This window comes from Prionailurus bengalensis, chromosome A2 (genome assembly GCF_016509475.1).
Source record: "Prionailurus bengalensis isolate Pbe53 chromosome A2, Fcat_Pben_1.1_paternal_pri, whole genome shotgun sequence".
Classification (NCBI taxonomy): Eukaryota; Metazoa; Chordata; class Mammalia; order Carnivora; family Felidae; genus Prionailurus; species Prionailurus bengalensis.
The window spans coordinates 90,468,410-90,481,013 of record NC_057348.1 but is presented as its reverse complement, the minus strand read 5'-3'; positions in this window follow the sequence as shown (position 1 = coordinate 90,481,013).

Here is a 12,604-nt window from a genome sequence, read left to right as displayed (position 1 = left end):
TCTTTATTCCTACAAAGGAACCTCATCGAGAAAACAAGAAAGAGAGATGTTCTCAGTATATTCAGTTAAAAAAAAAAAAAAAAAGGATATCCCTTGACAGCACTTCTTTATAATGTAATTTTGTTTTAAAATGTATGACATAAAATCTGGAAGGGTATACAGGAAGATATTAACAGTAGTTCTAGCTGAATGATTTGGGAGCATATACTTTTTCTGCACAAGTTTTTTTTTTCCCCCTAAAATAACTGTATACTACTTGTTTAATGTTTTAAGTGCAATGCTCATTAAAAAGAAAGAAGGAATCTTAGGACACCTGGGTGACTCAGTTGGTTAAGTGTCTGACTCTTGATTTCAGCTCAGGTCATGATCTCACAGTCGTGAGATAGAGCCCCACATTGGGCTCTGCAGTCAGCATGGAGACTGCTTGGGATCCTCTCTCTCCCTCTCTCTCTGCTCCTCCCTCACCCTCTAAAATAAAAGATAAATTTAAAAAATTTTAAAAAAGAAACAAGGAATTTTAAAAACCAAGATATTTTTAAAGACAACAGCACAGGGTTGCTGAATGTCTTCAGAAGTATGATGGGATTCAGGCTGGGTCCCAGAGGCCTTTGATGGAACAGGTGTCCTGGGAATTTTCCTCAATCGAGCCACCGAGTGAAGTCCGCAGGCTAGTTCCCTCACGAAATACTGGGAAAATGGTGAGGGTTGACTATGGCTGAAGTAGAGTACCCCGAGCTCATAAAGGACACAAAAATTTGAATGTGTTTGGTAGAAATAGTTTTATCTTTTAGACTTCCAAAAATTGCGCACTTTTTGACAGACATTTTATTTTATTTTATTTTTTATTTTTTTTAATGAAAAAAAATTTTTTTAACATTTATTTATTTTTGAGACAGAGAGAGAGACAGAGTATGAGCGTGGGAGGGTCAGAGAGAGAGGGAGACACAGAATCTGAAACAGCCTCCAGGCTCTGAGCTGTCAGCACAGAGCCCAACGCGGGGCTCGAACTCACTAGCCGCGAGATCATGACCTGAGCTGAAGTCGGACGCTCAACCAACTGAGCCACTCAGGCGCCCCTGACAGACATTTTAAATGATATAATGTATACGCAAGTTGTAAAGCATAATAATGAAACAACAAAAATATCTCCATTATCCAGCTTCAAAAATAGGACATGACTAATGCCTTTGAGACCCTCAAATACCTCTCTCTAAACCCACCAAGCTCCTGCCTTTCCAAAAGTAACCACTTTTCTGAATTCTGTGTTTAACATTTCCCTTACAGTTTTATTGTGAATGTATACATCCTTTTTTAAATCTTTACTTATTTTGGAGGAGAGAGGGGGGGCAGAAAGGGGGTGGAAAGAGGATCTGAAGTGGGCTCTGCAGCAGAAAGCCTGATGTGGGACTCGAACTCACGAATGGTGAGATCATGACCTTAGCTGAAGTCAGACACTTAACTGACTACTTAACTGACTATACACATCCTTAATAATAGTAACAGCTAACATTCTTTGAGTGCTTTCTCTTTATAGGACACTATTTGTAGGACAATATTTTTAAAACTATTTTTTAATGTTTATTTTTGAGAGGGAAAGAGAGACAGAGAGTGAGCCAGAGGAGGGGCAGAGAGAGGGGGAGACACAGAATCTGAAGCGGGCTCCAGGCCCGGAGCTGTCAGCACAGAGCCTGACGCGGGGCTTGAACTTGCAAACCACGAGATGGTGACCTGAGCCGAAGTCACACACTTAACTGACTGAGCCACCCAGGTACCCCTGTAGGACACTATTCTAAAGTCTTTACATATTTTAACTCTAATCCTCCCAACAACCATGCAAGGTAAATATTGTTATTAACATCTCAATTCTATAGTTGACAGAACTGAGGCATGGAGTGGTTGAGTGACATTCTCAGAGTCACGCAGCTGGCAGGTCCTGGTGTCAAACCCAGGCAGTTTGCTCTAGCTTCTGTACCCTTATCTACTTATTCTACCTACTCTTTTTTTTTAAAGTTTATTTATTTATTTTGAGGGGAGGAGGGGCAGAGGAAAGGAGAAAGAGAATCCCAAGCAGGCTCTGTGTTGTCAGTAGAGCCCGATGTGGGGCTTGATCCCATGAACCATGAGATAATGACCTGAGCTGAAATCAAGAGTCAGACATTTAACCCACTGAGCCATCCAGATGCCCCATTATTCTACCCACTCTTAACAATATATTGTCATTCTCCTTATTTTTGAATCACATACAAATAGAATCCCACCAAGTTAGCTCTATTTGCCCAGAAGCACGCTCTGAGATGTGGGTTCTAATGAGAGTGGTTTATTTGGGTCTGTTTTAGTTAGGGTTCTCCAGACAAATGGAACTAATAGGATATACATCGATATATATGAGGAGATTTATTTTTACTATAGGAATGGGCTCACATGGTTTTGGGGCTTAGAAGTCAGTCCCACCATCTGACCCACCGTTCTGCAAACTGCAGAACGAGGAAAGCTGGTGGTGTAATTCAGTCTGAGTCCAAAGGCCTGGGCACCGGGGCCTCATGGTATAAGTCCTGGTCTGAGTCTGAAAGCCAGAGAATCAGTAGTGCCAATGTCCAAGGGCAGGAGAAGACGGACGTCTCAGGTCCAGCAGAGAGCAAATTTGCCTTTTACTTGCATCTCTGTTCTGTTCAGGTCCTCCAAAGATCGGATGATGCCCGCCTGCATGGGTGAAGGCAATCTTCTTTGCTCAGTCTACCCATTCAAATACTAATTTCTTTCAAAGATGTTCTCCCAGACACATCTAGAAGTGTTCTACCAGCTCTCTGGCATTCCTTGGTTCAGTTAAGTTGACACATCACATTAAGCATCACAGCCACAAAAACCCAGTAAGGGAATGGAACACTGGAACAGGGAAGGAAAAGCCAACACAGAACTTACCCCCGTGGGCAACTATATCTTAATCACACTGAGGAGCCAGAGTAGAATATACACTAAAGATTTATCCCACCCAAGGGGTGAGGGAACAAGAGTATTACTACAGCAACTCCTCTCAATCACAGGTTGAGGTTTGGCTTCTACAGGATGTTAATTCCTGGGCGCCCTGGCCTGCCATGCCTGCAGGCGGAGCAAGCGTCACAGAGAAACCCCTCTGGCAAATGGTTGACATTACTGACATAGGGGCTGGACTGGCCTGTGCTGAAATGGTAAGACCGAAGGGAATAGGAGCAGGGAGTTTCCAGTATCTTGATACATACCCTGTGAGCATTCTGCAACTTGCTTTCTTGGCTTACTGTTCACCACTATGGTTGTGAGGCTCATTCCTGCTGGCATGCTGGGACATTAACTGCGGTTTCTCCATTTTTCACTGCTCTAGTCCATTGTATGAATATGTTCCCTTTTATTTATCCCTACTTTTTTGTTAATCTTTTCTTTTGTTAGTGGACATTTGGGCTGTTTCTACCTTTTTTTTTTTTTTTTTTTGTCTTCAGAAATAGTGTCATTTTCTTTCACAAAATCTCCTGCATTTGTCAAGAGGTTCTCCTCCATACCTAGGTTTAGAATTGTTGGGGTAGGAAGTATTTGTGTCTGAACTTTACTACATAACGAGTGCAGTATTCTTCCAGTAGAAGTATCAGCAGCAGAGTACCAGAGTTCTAAAGTTTCATATCTTTGCTCAAAATGATATTGTTAGGGCACCCAGCTGGCTCAGTTGGTTAAGCGCCTGACTCTTGATCTTGGCTCAGGTCATGATCTCACAGTTGGTGAGTTTCAGCCCTGAGTCAGGCTCTGAACTAACAGTGTGGAGGCTGCTTGGGATTCACTCTCTCCCTCTCTCTTTGCCATTCTCTTTGCCCCTCCCCACTCATTCTCTCTCTGTCTCTCTCTCTCAAACTAAAAAAACCCCCGATATTGTTAGACTTTTAATTTTTGTCTGTCTGAAAGGTATAAAGTGAAATTTCTTCATTTTTTGAGAGGATACACACACACATGCATTTTTTAAAATTTAAAACTCATGTGGATTCAAGTTCAATTTTGGTCTCTGTCCTTGCAAATTAAATTGTCTAAGAAGAAAGTTTGGAAATAACAGCTGGAGTTGTGACTATAAGTGACTGAAATTGTTTTGCTTGCATAACTCGAATGACGGTTAATTTTATGTGTCGACCTGACTGGATCACCCAGATATTTGGCTAAACGTGATTTCTGCATGTGTCTGTGAGGGTATTTCTGGATGAAATTACTGTTTGAATCAGTGGACTCACTTAAGCAACTTGCCCTTTCCAATGTGGTGGGCATCCTCCAGACTGGTGAGGGCTTCAGTAGAACAAAAAAGTGGAAGAAGGAAGAATTTGGCCTTTCTGACTTGAGCTGGGACATCGATGTTCTTCTGCCGTCGGCATTCCTGGTGCTCAGGCCTTAGATCTGGACTAGATCTACCTCAGCTTTCCCTGTTCTCAGACTTTCAGAATAGGACTGGATTCTATCACCAGCTTTATTGGGTCTCCTGCTTGCAGATGGCAGATCACGTGACTTCTCAGCCTTTATAATTGCAGGTGCCTATGTTTAATAATAAATATTTTGTTTATTTGTCTGATTATTTGTTTATTTATAATTGGGTCTGTTTATCTAGAGAACCCCTACTAATACAACTTGCCAACAGGTTCTAAGGTCCATGATGGGAAAAGACTTTCAAAAGTGTGATTGAAGTTAGCACCTTGAGTTAGGTGTTGTATTGAAGGATACACTGTAGGATGACACTAAAGTCAAAATTCAGTGTCCTTATATTACAGGCAGGTCTCATACCATACAGATGATGATAGCCTTCCCTCTTTGTGCTTCCCTCTTTTCCACCTTGGAACAAGTGGTTCTTCTAGAGGGCTTATCTGAGGAGAGAACTGTGTCAACACGAACACCTTTTTGCAATATCTCTAGTGAAGGAGGAAGTGGTTCCCAGTATTAGTTTCATAGGACGGCTGTAACAAATTAGCACAAAGTGGGGGGCTTAAAACAGCAGAAATTAATTCTCTCACAATTCTGGAATTCAGAAGTCCAAAATCAAGGTGTCCAGCCTCCTTCTGGAGGCTCTGAGGGAGAATCTGTCCCGTGTCTCTCTGCTCGCTTCTGGGAGCTGCCAGCCAGCCTTGGCGTTCCGTGACTGCTGAAGTCCGAATTCTGACTCTGTCTTCACATGAACTTCTTCTCTTATAAAGGCACTTGTCACTGCCTTAGGCCCCAACTTGGTCCAGGATGCTGTCATTTGGAGATTCTTACCTTCATTACACCTGCAAAGACCTTTTTCTCAGTAAGGTCAAAGTGTAAGGTTTTTGGTAAACAGATCTTTTGGGAGTCCACAATTCAATCTACTCCAGGAGGCAACAAAGGATGCTGTTGAGAGGGGAAGCTAATTACATCACACATTCAGAGGTTCTGCTTGTATCTCTCTTTTAGTGGGTAGAGCAGAAAAACGCCATGCTGGGCATGATAGATGAGAGTTCTTCATTTGTGTATTCTGAGAGTTCATAGCTTTTCCCCAAATAGAGGCTCAGTAACAGATGTCTGATCTCACCATAGGGTTTGTCAGGGAAGCCAGCCAACAGAAGGTAGTGCTAATAGTTTCACTGGGGAGAATATAAATGACTCTCTAAGAAGGAAAAATATATGTGCTATTGGATAGGCAGGTTGCAAAAGAATTTCCTTATCGTGGTTGTTATTTATTTAACTTTTTCTCCCTGATCTTAATATCCTTCTTAAAAAAAGAAAAGGAAAGGAAAGGAAAGGAAAGGAAAGAAAAGAAAAGAAAAGAAAGAAAAAAAAAAGCCCTCCCTAGAAATTTCTTCCCTGGAAAATAAACCTATTCTGTAATGTCCTATTTATTTTATTTAAAAAGTCAGAAGCGAGAATGACAACATGTGACCTTTTTTAATTCTTGGGATTTTTTTTTTAACTTTTCTGTATTTTTACAGTGAAAAAGTTAATTTGGTAAATTTCCCATCATTAGCAGGAGACATCATAGATATTTTAAGCAATATTTACTTCTTCAGATGTTTATTTTTCACTCTGAACCTAGATTTCTAAGCAGTAAGAAAGTTGTATTCCTGTCTAGTATTTCTTTAAAAAAAGTGACATTATTCTAAGAAAAGAAGTGTGATCATCCCATTGTTATGTCTATTTAGACAACACCTCAAATAATTAGTACAGGACACGTGCTTCCAGCAAGGTGAGGAGTTTCAGACTGGAGTGTGCAGGGCTGTCCATACAGTACTAAAAATAAGCATCACAGGGAAAATACCTTTGTGAAAAAGATCTTGCGCCCTCCAAAAAAAAAAAAAAAGTCCCAAAGTATCCAAAGAAGCAAATAAAAGCTTCATAAGGAGCTTACTACATAAGAAGCTAATATAACTGCACTGTGAACACATTATGCTTATATTTTCCTTTCTTTCTCCCTTTTAACTTTAGACCTTCCTCTCTTAAGGTCGGGGTCACATGGTTTTAGTGCTAAAGACTCTTGAAAAGTTACTTATGCTATTGTTCTCATTTCAGAGTGAGGAAATGGAAGCTCTTAAGGATAAATGAAAAACAGAATGTGACACATGTAGTGACAAAGCCTTGGCCTGGCACACACTTCTTCTGAATCTAAATGCCTGAAGTTTAAACAATTTATTCAAAATCATTATCAGGAATATCCTAGATCTCCTATAAAATGATTACAAAAAATAACCATCTGTCATTCCCAGCAGTTTTTCATAAGTTTTCTTAAAAGAAACTTAGAAAAATACTTTGTCTTTGCATCTTTATTTTCAAATTTCTAATTCATGGAATTAAAAACAATATACACACACAGGTACAAAATTTGAAACCCAGAAGTTACTGTAGGTACAGTGAAGTGCTTACCTGCTCAAAATTCCATTTGTTCCTATTTGAGAAGACTGGCTTAAATTGGCATATTTGTTTAATCTAATTTCTCTGTGCAAATTCTGTACTTTTTTGTGAGAACAGGGCTTCAGCTGTGGGCAACAGACAATTGCTTCAGATTTTATTTACTTCACTGCTAAGTCAATTATTAAAACACCTGAAAATTACTTTTTATCAGTTGTGGCTCATTCCAGAGAATAACACTTCAGAGTATAAAAATCAATTTCCTACACCATATCTCACTTAATTCTCACATGGCAACCCTGAGCGGGAATGTATTTTCCTGATTTTTTTTAGCGTGTATAAAACTGAGCTCCTGGGATTTGCTCAAGGTCACAGTTCTCTATTATACATCAGCCTTATTTAAAGTAGAGAACTCCAAATTAAGTGTCTGTGTGTAATAGTATTATACCAATAATTTTCTTAGGTTTGATAAATCCCTATGCCATGTAAAATGTTAACATGAGGGAAAGCTGGGTGAAGGGTATATAGTGGATCTCTCTGTAGGATCTCTGTAGTTTTTCAGTAACTTTAAAAGTATTTAAAAACATAAAGCGATTGAAAAACAGGTCCTCTATTCTCTGAGTTGATTAGAATTTTAGGTCTGGTGGGCTAGAATATAATCTTTCCACTTACAGATAAGAAAATGGGTTCCAGGCTGACTTTCCTAAGCTCACACCAGACCAGACTCTCAATTACTAAGCTGGTTCTTTCATGACACCTGTCTGGTTTGCAGGGCATGTGTAGAGATCGCGTACTTCCATTCAGAAAACTTTGTCAGCAAGCCAGTAGATCCAACCTACTCTTGGGAACACAGGCAGAATGATATGGCCAGTATGTTGCAATGCCCGAATTCATGATATTTGTGAATCAATCTTCCTATCACATGACTATTCAAACCATGTGCACCTGCAAAGGCCCCCAGCAGTTCCTGCCATCTGGCCCCATGACGTAGGAAGACACTGGCTCCCTTTTCCTCATTTCCTTTGCTTTTCATTGGTACCACAGCCTTTCTTCCAGCTTGACTTCTTTTTTCCAACTTACCCTTCTCCCTTTGTCCGTTGAGTGAGGTTGTGAGGGTGGGACTCATAGCAGAATTTTGAAACCGTGTGCTTCTCCCCATCCCTACAATTTAAGAGACATCCCAGTTGGACAAGACTCAGGAACAAATTACCTGGCATGGACTCCTCTCATCTTTGAGCTCTGGGGTCAAGGAGAAGCACAATTCTTCCAATTCTGCTCGGTGACCCTACCCAAATGAAGCTGCTTAATATTATTCTATCCCCCAGCAAGGGTTGTGTGTGGGTAACTGCTTCATTCCTTTTGCAAGCCACCTCACTGACAAGTGTTGGAAGGTGAATTTTTCCTTCAACTCTGTTCTCGCCCTTGGGCTGAGAACACTGCTTCTCTCCTCACTCTCTCCGGAGCTCTAGTGTTAGTCTTTGAAAACTGTTGCCCTTGGCTATTGAAGGAACATGCTATGCCAGGAAGCATATACTAAGAGAAAAAAAGGAGAAAAAACAGGGGCGCCTGGATGGGCCAGTCAGTTAAGCATCCAACTTCAGCTCAGGTCATGATCACCATTCCCAAGTTGGAGCCCTGCATCGGGCTCTGTGCTGACAGCTCAGAGCCTGCAGCCTGTTTCAGATTCTGTGTCTCCCTCTCTGTCTCTGCCCCTCCCATGCTCATACTCTGTCTCTCTCAAAAATAAATAAACATTTTTAAAAAAGGAGAAAGAACAATAAAGAAGCACAAAGGCATTATTAGTTTTTCTAGGCAAAATAGTTTTTCTATTTTCTGGCAAAGGCATGGAACTGAGAAACCATTCTGGAAAAGAGAGAAAGATTTAAAAAAATGACAACTCTGCTTTTATATTTTCCATTTAAAAAATATTTTATTTTTCTAAAGTAATCTCTACCCCTAGTGGGGGGCACAAACTCATGACTCTGAGATCAAGAGTTGCAAATTCCACCAACTGAACCAGCCAGGTGCCTGCATGCCTTTATATTTTTATGTTTCTTCCCAGTCTTGGTTCACATGCATGGATATCTTAAACAACAGTACTATAAAGATTCTACTTTATATTTAGTTTTTCCCTTTAGCACTAAATCATGTGCATTTTTTTCATTTTGCTACTGTCTTTATTATGTTCATTTTAGTAGATGCATAATGTACAGTGTTAACTGTGTGTCCAGTGTTTAAAATGTTATTTGATTCCCACGAAACCCTACAGAGCAAGAATTGTTTTGCTCATTTCATCTTAATTACAAAAGTGAAAATGGAGGCTCAGAGAGGTTAAGTAAACTGCTCAAATTCATCCATCTACTGAGGGGGTAAGTCAGGATTCAGACCAAGGTGTGTGGACTTCAAAGTCTATGATCCTGACTTGTCAGATAGTAGAGTGAGGATACGCAGTGGGACTCCAGGTCCTGTTACTTAGCCTGATACTCTGTGCAGAAACCGGTGGTTCCCTGGCTGAACATCAGCATCATCTGGAGAGCTTTGAGAGACACTGCTGCCTCATCCTTAGAGATTCTGATGTAACATCAGGGTATTCCAAAAATCCAAGTGTTTTAATGTCCAGCTACTGCTTTCTGTGACGACCTCACTGTAGAGACCACAGAAGAGGAGAAGCAACAATTAAATCACAACCGAAATGAATGACAGTTATTTAGCTTCAAAAATGGCTTCCTGAGTTTTCTGTCTCCTGCCAAATTGTGGAAGTCTGTCTGTATAAGTTTAGGAGTCATTAGCATAGAGATATAAAGTGAAGCCTTGAATGTAGATGAGCGGGCTCTTGCAAAGCATGTAGCGAGGAGAGAAAAAGGCTAAGAACAGAGCCTTGGGGACTAATACTGAAGGGATGTGTGGAGGAAGAGAAGAGCGCTAGGACAGGATATTTCTAGGATTTTTAAATGCTAAGTGCTGCCAAGAGGCCATGTAGGAGAATGCCTGAAAACCCGTGGATTCAGCACCAAGTCCTCATGGGAACGTTTATGGCAGAACACCGGGGGAGCAGTGTGGGTGAACAAGATTTCAGTGACTGAGGCCAATGTGCGAGGGAAGGAAGCAGATACAATCTATATGGACCTTTTTACTGAAATGCTGGCTTTAACAATGTGTCAGTATGTTTTCAGCTGTAAGCATGAGAATCCCCAAATAAAAGTGACTTACACAATAGAGACCCTCCCATTCAACACACACACGCGCGCACACACACACACACACCACATATATAACAAGAAGCCCAGAGGTGGACGGTTCAAAGATTTAGACTCTAGTTGGCTTCTCTGGGATAATTTTGGCCACCCCTTCATGGTCATGAGATGGTAGAAGCATCTTCAAATATTACATCCTCATGTGACAACACCTAAGGGACAGGGCTCCTCTTATACCTCTCCTTTTGTTAGGGAGGAAACCTTCCTGAAAGCCCCAAGCCGACTTGCTCTAATGACTCATCACCCTTAACACCCACATTGCCACTCCCCCAGCTATAAGGGATCTCTCAGTGAGTGAACATCTGGCTTTTTTTCCTTTATACTGGGAAGCAGGCTCTGCTTTCAAAGAAGAGGGGAGGAGAAAGATGGCTATATAGGCAACCACAGAGTTCCACAGAGAGTATGAAGGGAACATGATAGAGGAAGACATGGACTTAATGCAAGTTTGCCGCATGTTTGTGTTAACATCTTTGAAGCTGCGCATGTTTAAATGCTTTTCGCAGATAAAATATAATAGTGAGATCCCCATGATTGTGAGATGCATGGAAAGTAAAACATGAGAGACGGACAGGTGTCTCTTCCATTCTAATTGGAGGGAAGGAGAAATGAAGAGGGTGGATACCCTAAATGTATTGGTTTGCTGTGGACTTGAGGGGATCACCCCTGATGGCTTCGGTTTGTTTCTTGTGAAGTGGGTGACTGAGTTCTCTGCCAAGGGTAAGGGAGACACAAGACAACACAGGAGAGAGTTGCCCAGGCAACACAGGAATTCCAGCTGATTTTAAGGGCTCAGTTGAGGTTGGCTGCCCTGAATTTAAAATTATTCTAATCAGGGGAAGTTGTGATTTTTCTGTCCCCTCCAGCTGCACCACACACCTGGCCATGGGGGTTGAGAAGGCACAACGGCTAGGGGACTTTCTGTACAGGTGTGACAAAATAAATGTGACAAGGGAACTGAACGCATCATCTAAAGAGCAATTTCACTGATATCACACACAATCTGAATGGGAACAAAGTGAAAACAGGGGAGTAGATCCACTGGGAGAAAATCAAGACACCAAAGGATCGGGCATGGAAGTGGCCGAGGGACTGATGTGAACGAATGAATTGGAAGAATTGGAGGACAAGGCTTAGCAAATGGGCTGACTTATTTCAAACATGGCACCATTCTGGGTGTTGAAAACACCCAGAATGTTGCATTAGAATGAGTGGCTTACGTATGATGAAGATCGAGAAATGACAAGCTATGGTATTGGAAGGGCCATCTATATGGCCTGAGGCACAATTTGTAAAAATAGAAGTGGATGAAAGAAGTGATTTTCAAACTTTAATGTGCCTATGAATCCCCTGGGGATCTTGTTAAAATGCAGATTATGATTCTGTAGATCTGGGATGAGGACTGAAGCTCTGTAGTTATAACGAGTTACCAGGTGATGCCGATTTGTTGATCTGGGAACCACACTTTGAGTGGCAAAACACTGGATAAGCCCACCATCGACTTCTACACATACTCTATTAAAAAACCTTCTATCCCACTTTGCTGAAGGGGATGGACCTTAGAAAGTACGTGTTATACCTGGTCCCACTTGTTGCCCTGTTGGGGTAGAGGACCTGATGCAACTAGAAACTACCCATAATCTGAACTCAGCTGATTGAAATTTCTCATGAGATTCTGAACTTACACACTAGAGACTAAGTCTGCAAATCATTGGTGGGCAGTGGCTCTCTAAGACCTATTTTCCCCAAGTTTAGCAGCAAAACAAGCTTAGGCCATATGTCACTTGAAATTTTGGGGAGTAGCAATCAGGAAGAAGCTGGTTCTTAGGATAAAGAATGGAGCACAGGCACAGAAAATTAATGAGACGAAAGAATAAAGTGCTAGAGTGAGAAGGTGATTATCTCCAACTCAACCTTCCTCCTCAAATACGCCCTACCCAAGTATGTGGCCTCTCTGGCCTGCATTGTTGACTTTCCTCCTCACACTGGCTAAATCATACTCTTCCTTGGTGTCTTGATTTAGAAAGCTCCTTAAGGAAGCTTTCTCTGCCAGCTGAAGCTGGTGGGTGGCCTCCTATGTGTGCCTATAGCACCTCTTGGTGTCCAGATCATAGCATTTATCACCATGACAACCACCATTGGGATATTTATTTGCCAAATGTCTTATATATTCTCTACGCATTTTTCTTGATAAAAACTCGTTGAAGTTAGATATTCTAGTTCCATTTATTAACATCATTTTCACTTTTTATATAAAAAGGAGCTCAAGAGAGATTACATGACTTGCCCAGGAGCACATAGTTTGTGGGTAGTGGTAATTAGGGTTTGAGAGCAGAGATGATCTACGTCAAAGCTCGTCCTCTTAGCCATCCTCTTTCCCCAGACTCTTGATCACTGCATTGCCCTGTCTGGTGGTTGGCTGGTACAGAGCAGTTCTCAAAGGTATTTGTTGAATGGATGTGGCTGAATGTGAGTGAATGAAGCTATTTGTTAAGCCA